This window comes from Mirounga leonina, unplaced genomic scaffold, assembly GCF_011800145.1.
Source record: "Mirounga leonina isolate KUSES-001 unplaced genomic scaffold, KU_Mleo_1.0 Mir_127, whole genome shotgun sequence".
NCBI classification, from domain to species: Eukaryota; Metazoa; Chordata; class Mammalia; order Carnivora; family Phocidae; genus Mirounga; species Mirounga leonina.
Genome location: NW_023270316.1, coordinates 13,165,903 through 13,173,699, shown reverse-complemented (window position 1 = coordinate 13,173,699; position 7,797 = coordinate 13,165,903). Strand labels below are relative to the sequence as shown.

Genomic DNA, 7,797 nt, shown 5'->3' with positions numbered 1-7,797 from the left:
TCAGCAGAAATATACAACAATGCGACCTCTGTGGAAATAGCATGGCCGTTCCTCAAAAAAACTAAAAATAGGACGACCATCTGACCCAGCAATGCCACTTCTGGGGATACACCCGAAGGAATTGAAAGCAGGGTCTCCAACAAGACATTTGTATACCCATGTTCATTGCAGCACTATTCACAATCACCCAAAGGTGGAAGCAAACCCAAATGTCCATCGACAGAGGCATCGATAAATAAAATCTGGTGTATACATCCAATGGAGTATTAGCCTTAAAAAGGAAGGAAATCCTATTACAGGCTACAACATGGATGAACCTTGAGGACATCATGCTTAGTGAAATAAACCAGTCTCAAAAAGACAAATACCGTATGATTCCACTAATACTAGGTATCTAACTTAATCAAATTCATAGAGACAGAAAGGAGAGTGGTGGTTGCCAGGGGCTGGGGAAGGGAGCAATGGGGAGTTGCTGTTTAATGGGGACAGAGTTTCAGTTTTGCAAGATGAGAAATTCTGAAGATGTTTCACAACAATGTGAATATACTTAACACTACTGAACTGTACGCTTAAAAATGGTTAAAATGGCAAATTTTATGTTATGTGCTTTTTACCACAACTTTTAAAGAAAACATAAAAACTGGCATAAACAGTATTTTGTTCTCTTAACAATCCTTTGAGCTAATTATTAAACCCATTTTACAGGCAAAAAAAAACAAAACAAAAAAACACTGAGGCTCAAGGAAGACATGGCAAGATCGCAGCTAAGATGGATCAGCCAGGCTGCAGCCCAGAACCCAATCAATAAGGCCTATCAAAACAACTGGGGCGCCTGGGTGGCTCAATCGGTTAAGCGTCTGCCTTTGCCCTGGGTCGTGATCCTGGGGTCCCGGGATCGAGCCCTGCGTCGGGCTCCCTGCTCCTCGGGAAGCCTGCTTCTCCCTCTCCCACTCCTCCTGCTTGTGTTCCCTCTCTCGCTGTCTCTCTCTCTGTAAAACAAGTAAATAAAACTTAAAAAAAAAAAAAACTACAGAAAAAAGTCGACATGGTGCCAGTCAACTCTGGTTTCCTGTTATGTATTAATGGGTGAAGTGTACATTGTTCCTCTCCCATCAAATTAAACAGCATTCCTAAGTGAGAATTAAAATAAACACTTCTTACTCGTCCCAGCCTGTCTCTGTTCGGTATTTTTGGCATATGTATGCAATTGCAGCCAGCTGATCATCTAAAACAAAATATTGCATGGCACTGTGCTATTTACTGGGAACAAGTCACTTATTTTATTAAATAAAGTGCAAATGGTTTTATATACCTTGAAAAAGTTTGTCCAGTTTCACTGAAATTCAGTCGAGCAAATATTTTTTTTTTAAAGATTTTATTTATTTATTTGACAGAGAGAGATACAGCGAGAGAGGGAACACAAGCAGGGGGAGCAGGAGAGGGAGAAGCAGGCTTCCCGCCGAGCAGGGAGCCCGATGCGGGGCTCGATCCCAGGACCCTGGGATCATGACCTGAGCCGAAGGCAGATGCTTAACGACTGAGCCACCCAGGTGCCCCTCAGTCAAGCAAATATTTAAAGGATATCAATGCGAAAGAAAACCAACTTCTTGGCCTCCTCAGAGCACCAACTTTTGCCTGCTTTGTCCACCCACCTGCCTCACTCAGCTTGTGATCCCAGGACACACCAATCCTAGTACAAGTTCTGTCACCACACTTAACCTCATTAATTTTTAACATAATGATCTGTAATTGTTTCTTGCCCTAGACTGAGCTCCAGCAGGGCTGGGACAGTGTTTTATGCATCTTTGTATCCCTAAGACCCAATCCCCTTCCCATGTGCCTGGACCATAGAGGTATCACTACGTATTTGTTGACGGACTGGATAAATGAAAAGATGTTTGAAACCTGGGGCTAGCCCTGACTCTCACACGGGGGTGAGAAGTTCTAGTTCAATACTACACAACTCGGCAGAAATTCAGGCTGGCTTCTGGTCAATGTGACCTTGAACTACAGTTTAAGTAACTGAGCTTTATATTGTCCTAACAACTTCAGGCTCAAAATTCAGTACTCAAAAGTCCTCCTAGTCTTAGGGCTCATCTTTCTCTGAACTTTCTTCATCCCTCCCTCCATTTGCTCACTCATTCAACATTGTATTCATCAGATGTCTATTAACTGGTCACTAAGTCTCATGCACCCTTCTGGGCACTAGGGATACATCAGTGGAGGGGAAGAAAACAGACAAGGATCCTTGCCCCCTTGGAGCATCTGGAAAGAAGAAAAAGTATATTGAGAATTCCACGGGTGGTCAGGCTGGGAAGGGGAGACCTCATGAGAAGGTAAAATCTCAGCAAGCATATAAAGGGGGTAAGGGAGTGAGTCAAGCAGGAGCCAGGACAATGGAATTCCAATTTGCATTCGAGCTACTGCCAACACTCGAAGGCTGGAGGTAGCCTGGCATGTTCAAGAAGTAGAGTCAACAGTGGGAGAAGAGCTGTGGCCAGAGAGGGGGAGCGACTGTATGGGCATGAGCTCACCCCTTCAACCACGTCTCCTCTTTGCTTCATCTCGACCGTGTATTGCAATCCGGGGAGCCCAAAGTCAGAGAGACCCGGGCCAGTCTTCCCTTTCCACCTTGTACCCACTCTGTAATCTTGGGAAGTGGCTCCCTCCTACCTGTGAAATAAGCACTTTATGCAAGTGGTCAGTTGATCTTTCGAAATGCTCTGTGACACTGGGAAAACGCATTTCCACTGTAAAGGTTAAAAACTGAGGCTTATAGGTTTCTTTCAAGAGAACTCAGGAACGTGCTCAGAACAGTCAGCTTGGGAAATGACTGAATTGGGATGCGAACTCTGGTCCTCTGATCCCAAAGCCTGTGTCCTTCCTCACTACCCATGAGCTGTTCTCTACACGTGTCAGAGTCTGCTACGTAATAAGTGCTCAATAAACGTGATTCCTTTCTCTCTCATCACCTTGATGAGTTCCCTGAGGTCGTCTGCCTTCTTGGAAGATCTCTGAGTGCTGTCTGCTCCTCAGCAGCTCATTTCTCATGAGCACCCTCTTATTTCCCAGAACAAGCCCACCAGCGCCGAATGCCTGTCTACTGTCATGGCAGCCTGCCCTGGGGCAAGTCATATCTTCACTTGTAAACTGGGTGTGATGATGATGCCTGCATGCTCTGATGATGGACACGTCAGAGAGAATCCCTGGAAGGTATTTCTCACAGAGCTTCCAGCCTCTAAGAGGCCCTTGACGCTAGGTAATCATCATGCCTTCCAGAACTTGCTTTTTGCCTCCCCGACTGGCCTCACCAGCAGTAGACTGAGCCAGCCCCACTCCAAAGGTGGGAGGGGGGCGCGGGGACTGTGGGTTCTTACCCCCTGGAGCTTCCTCAGAAATCCTTCCCATCGCTGGCCATGGCACCAGACGTGACAAATACATCTAATGCTCTAAACAAGCATGTATATTTGATACTTCTAATGTTTCAGCTACAAATGTGAGGGAAAAAAAGGCAACTAACTCCATTGGGGCCAATTTAGACTGTTTATGTACTTACAGTTTTCCTGGAATTCAAACACTGGAAATACAAGTTCACTAATCTTTACAATCTACACCACTTTCCCTTTTAGAAGATTAGTACAAACAGGGCTGTGGGTGTGGCGTTGCTCAGCTCCAGGAGGTATCACTGTCCCGTGAGTCCTCGTGGGGCTGGGCAGCCGGTGACCCTAGCGACAAAAAAGGACAGATGTGCACCCATCCCCCACGCTGCTGTGCGTGTCGGCTGCTGGGCTCTCAGCTGCCACCTTCTCTGGAGAATTGGCCTTCCCAAAGGGAGCTCCAGCCAGACCCAGGAAGCCAATGGAAGGAGGACAAAATGGTTAACATGTAGACACGTTGGATGAGTGTCAGCAATCATCTTCGTCGCCAGTGCGGGTGGTCCTTCATGACTGGCTGGCCTGAGGCTGCATGAGAGCCTGGCTCCTGGTCCTAACACAGGGCTCTTCCCACTGAATGACATTATGGATCCAACCCAGCTCTGTCTCAAGATTGTGATTTTGACCCAACCACTCTCTCAGTCAAAATTCAGATGTAGCTCCCAAGTTGGCATTCTTTCCAGACTGAACAAAAGTTATGAGTCATGGAGAAAGGAGTCCAAGAAGAGACTCAGATTTCCAAATCCAAACCTCAGAAAAATAGAAGCAAAATGTTTTCTTTGGAGAGCACACATCCCTGCCCTGAAAAAAAAAATAAATAAATAAATAAATCTCAATTTCTAACACTTAAAGCATAACCTATCAAAATAGCTGGACTGGGCTGAGTATATTGCTGCTGTGATAAATTTCACAATGATTTAATATCATTTTAAACAATTCACATTTTAAATAATGTCAGTGACTCCAAAGATGGAATAGTCCTGTAGCAATATACATCTACTTGTGTGTGAAATATGTCCTTGTTTCCCTAAAAGAAGGCTTGCAAAAGGATTTAACTCAGAACTACTTAAATTGATTTAATTTGACTATTTGCCTCAATTTTCAGCAAATTGGCCACTTTCTATATAAATCACCTTATAACATTAAAAGATACTAAACAATGATAATGCTTATTAAGGCATAACCCTATCTCAAGCAAATTCTTTTAATATGGGAAATATATTTTCTTTCTCTAAAGATAATAGTAAATGCTTGGAATTTTCCGTCATTGAACTTAAAGAACATTAGAGCCCCATCTGGTGGATTTGATGCTTATTCAGGAAATAAAATGAAATTTTTTACCAAGCCATTTACTGAGCACTGTGCTGGGTTATTGCTTTCAGAATGTGGATGTTAATCTCTGTCTCTTTGTTTTCCATTCGGTGTGTAAATCCTTCTGAGTGGTGGACTTGTCCCTCCAACATCCGCCCACCCCCTCTCTCTTGTCCTAGAGAAACAGCCTTCAGCTAGACAGTGATTAACACAGTTCTCTATATAATAAACATTATAAAAAGAATAACATTTCAAAAGGATATATGATCACAAAATAGATTATAAAATCTAATCACATAATTACATCACAGCATAAATATTAGATGTGATACATAGACATTATAAATTATCAAATTTATAATATTAAAACATATATATATTAAACTTCATATATACCTCATAAGTACATATAAGATACACTATCAAGCATAGACAAGTTTCAGGAAGAGAATACTAAGGGCCCTCATTGTCTCAACTAAGAAGATAAGACTATCTACTAAGGTAGAAGGAAGGCAGCTAGGCAAAGGACTGGAATAGTTGAGAATGGGGCAGGAGAGCTCCTTTCAGAAAAGTAAAAATAATAATAATAAAAATTTTTAAGTCAGATGGTATTAGGTGTCCAGCTAGGATTGAAGGGAGACGAGGGGGTGGGGGGTGGGGGGAGAGACACCACGTTTATCTGGTTACCGTAAATATCAGCAATTTAGCAATATTTGACACTGGAGTTCTGCCAAGTGTATGCTTTTAGAATATTTATAGCAGGTAGAACACAACCGGACCACCAGGTTTTTGAGAGTGCTCTGAATCTTAGGACCTCTTTTCCCTCTGGTCCACCGGCTGGTTCTTTCTATTTACTCTGTCTGTCCTTTCTCTACCACTTAACTTCTCTTGACTCACCATTTCCATGACTCCTTCTTGACTTTACCTAGAACCCAGCCCATCAGGAGTTTCCCATACCTCATTTTTCATAATAACCTTTGGGTTTCAGCAAACTTTCTCTGTGATGAGGGGAAGTTTGACCAGCTTATTGAATGGCAGTCCTTAGGTTAAATTCCCATTCTTGGTCCATAACAGGAGTAGGGCGGGAGGTGGGGATGCGATCACACCATGCCCACTGGCCTCCCCTTTCATCAGTGACTGTGGACAGAGGCTTCCTCCAAGGGGGGCTAGAGTACCCCTTTGTAAAAAGTAATATTTCACCACATCACTTCCCATTCAAATCTCTTCAATGGTATCTCAGGTATCATATGGTAGACATTCTGCGATCTGCTTGTCCGATACATTCCTTCTTCCAATTTACAGATCGGTACTCTGCATTCTCCACAAGTTGCTTGTGGAGCTCGTGAGCAAGAATCAAACCTTACTCCCTTTCGTTGTGTGGAGTAAAATAGAAGTTTTGAATGTGAAAATTAACAAATATGATCCAAAGTTTCTTATGACTTCCGTCAAGTTATGAAAGTTATGAGGCTCAAGCCGAAACACCATCTAACTTTTCTAGACCAAATAGTCTTTTAAAAAAAAGAAAATGTAACTACCAGAAATGGAAACATGCATAATCCACTTACTTCAACCAGCGTCTTCTGAGTACACAGATGGCCACAGGACTGAGCTGGATGACTCCGCAAATAAGAAAATTTACACTCCATGATGGAGACTGATGGGCCGCTCCATCTTTAATTCTGTATTATACTATCTGTTCTCCTTTTCTGTGTATATTATGGGCAAAAGAAGCCAAACAGAGCTGAACCCAACATGCTCAGAAAGTATGCTGTGTTTTCCAAAAAGTTCTTGAAAACATCTAACCTGGGAGCTTCCCGCACACCTCACTTGGGCCCCAGATGCAGGAGTTTAGTTCCAGACATCATGCTATGAGGCAGTTGTAGGCATAATATGGCCCGTTCATGAGCTAGAAAGGACTATAACAAGGCGATGTTTTTTACTAGAAGCTTCAACAGCGACAAGAGACTCTTAGAAATCTCCACCTCTCACAACCCTCCATTTTACAAATATAGAAAGTATGTTTCAAGGAAGTGAACAGTTTGGACCGAGGCCACATGATGAACAGCAACGTGGGGTCCATGTCTTCTGGAGGTGCCATCCGTATCTGACCTGGAGAAGAGGAGACTCGAAGAGACAGATGGCCAACGACTGGAAAGGCGATCAAGGGAGAGAGAAGCTGCCTTTCCCCCCAGCAGCCCCCGCACATGAAGAAGGAGCCAGCACGCCAGCTTTTCCCTCCTTTTGTCACATATTAAATCAACTCACACTTGTTCCCTCCTCCCATCATACAAACAGCGTAAGTGATGTAGGAAATAATGAAAGATGTTTTACACGGTGAGCTGTGTCCTGCTCTCCCCGTGACTCACCAAGTGCTCTGCTTCTAGTCGTCTCACCTTCTTCCGGTTCCAGTTCTCTTTTAGTAAAGTTGGCCTGCTTTCATTTTCCACTCTTTGTCCCCAGAGGTATATAAAAGTCAGGATTTTACTGTGATGCAATACTATCACTACTTCTTAGTGAAAAGCAAGGCATAGGAACAAAGAAATATCATCTGTGTTCTTAATTATTTACTATTTTTTAAGCAAGGTTTCATCTAGAGGAAGTTGTGCTCGTTCCTCATTGGTTGCCTTAGCTCCAAATCCGCCTTTCTTTGCCCGGCTTTATAACACTGGAATTGGCCCCTGGAGATGTTCCTCCTCCGCCACTTAGCTCGATGTTTGGCTTGGCCAACAGGGGGCGCCGGAGGGACACTGCCTGGCGAAGCAGGAGGCGGGGACTGTCCCCTCCTCTGCAGCGCTCACCTCCGCAGCCTCAGACCAGCTGCTGCCCAGACCCCCGGGACGTGTCCCCTGTCCCCGGGACTGCTTTGTGGCTTTCATGCCCTCACCAAAGAGGACTGGATCCAAACTGGTGGAGGGCAGGGATCTCTTCTTCTAAGTTCTTTTCTTGCTCACATTCCCTCCTTCATAGCTGTAGTAGCTGCTTTCTGTGTTTGCTCTCTGCGTACTCCACTAGGGCTTTATTTCATCTAGGAACTGCCTTTTTACTAAGTAAC

General features: G+C 43.9%; 1 long non-coding RNA gene across 1 annotated transcript; it reads right to left on the bottom strand.

Annotated features, from left to right (window-relative positions):
* Nucleotides 1-3,539: 3,539 nt before the first annotated feature.
* LOC118009283 lies at nucleotides 3,540-7,094 on the bottom strand. Its single transcript, XR_004678869.1, has 2 exons — nucleotides 6,311-7,094; nucleotides 3,540-4,235 (listed from the first exon to the last, which is right to left on the bottom strand). It is a non-coding gene; the product is annotated as an uncharacterized LOC118009283 (long non-coding RNA).
* Nucleotides 7,095-7,797: the final 703 nt, after the last annotated feature.